Below are 1,288 nucleotides of genomic sequence, written 5' to 3'. Positions count from 1 at the left end.
TCTGTGAGACGAGGCCTAAATGTGCCACCACCTGTTGCAAGTATGTCTTTCTGAAAACAATTCATTAGTTCATTACTGATTAAGAAATGAATGGGTTAAAATCAAAGTGGTGTAAGTCATATTCTTGAAATGATGTAACCCCTATTTTATAATCTTGATATTATATACATAGACCTCTTCAGAGAAAAAGTGGTGTGTAAGTTTTTACTATAAATACTTACACCACTTTTCCTGATGAAAAAATGTCTATTTATCAAAGTTATAAAGCAAGACTTCCATCATTTCACAAATATGACTTACACCTCTTTGGCGTTAACACCCTCAAATACTAAACTTCTATTGTCTCAACACTAGGTTAGTTCCCATCATGAAATTAGTTTCATTGGATTATATTTTTATAAAAATATTCCACTCAGAAATAGTGTAATTCAACTGACCTGGTGTTAAGAGCTTTAAATTTAAGTATACCTACTTTGTCCGCAGTTTGGTCTCTCTTCAACTGGTCCAAAACCTTCTGCTCATTATATTTTTGAATCTGCAATGTAATTAATCTATATAGCTCTAAATCAACCGAAAGTTGTATACACTTACATTTTCCTCTGCTACTTTTTGGTGAGTGACCCTTTTTAAGTTTATATATGCAGTGTTCAGCTGCTTGGGAGTTCTGGGAAATTCAACGCTATTTTTTCCAAGGTTTCATTGTTTTGGTTTGTTGGACATAGCATTGGTACATTATTTGTTTTCAATTATAATATGCTTGTATCTGAAAACAAAAATACAATTAGAAATTTGTTCTATAAGTTAGACAATTTCGTACTTACTTTCCAATTATTTCCAACAGCAAACATTTCTCTCTCTCAGTATAATTTTTGCGTGGAGGATTTCCGTTGGTATTGCTCATTTTTAATATATTTTTTAATTTTATAAATTATGTAGTTATTTATTATGGATTGAAATTTTTTGGTTATAAAATGAAATTTTGAAGGATGACAGCCGATTGTGACAGTATCGATACCAAATCGTATGTCAGATAATCGATTTTCTACGATCATATAATTTTAAGATGATCGACGTTTGAGAAACTGGTCACTGGTTAACAGTTGATCAAATCTAACAGCTCGATTAGATGATCGAAGATTTGAATAACGTTTCGGAAACCGGCTGCTACTAAATTAAATTTCACCTTTAATTTATTTAAATAATTGTAAATCAAAATTGAAAAACAAGTTTCCAAAAAAATATTACTTGCGTTATAAATAAGCACTAGCAAACATTTTGTTTTATATAA

At 30.4% G+C, this 1,288-nt stretch overlaps 1 long non-coding RNA gene across 1 annotated transcript; it reads right to left on the bottom strand.

Moving 5' to 3' along the window:
• Positions 1 to 472: 472 nt before the first annotated feature.
• On the bottom strand, positions 473 to 936 carry LOC126885329 (uncharacterized). The gene is made up of 3 exons (XR_007698390.1): positions 822 to 936; positions 592 to 763; positions 473 to 535 (listed from the first exon to the last, which is right to left on the bottom strand). It is a non-coding gene; the product is annotated as an uncharacterized LOC126885329 (long non-coding RNA).
• Positions 937 to 1,288: the final 352 nt, after the last annotated feature.

The sequence above is a fragment of the Diabrotica virgifera genome, chromosome 5 (genome assembly GCF_917563875.1).
Source record: "Diabrotica virgifera virgifera chromosome 5, PGI_DIABVI_V3a".
Classification (NCBI taxonomy): Eukaryota; Metazoa; Arthropoda; class Insecta; order Coleoptera; family Chrysomelidae; genus Diabrotica; species Diabrotica virgifera.
Note: the sequence above shows the minus strand (reverse complement) of the source record. Positions and strands in the feature narration are given on the sequence as shown.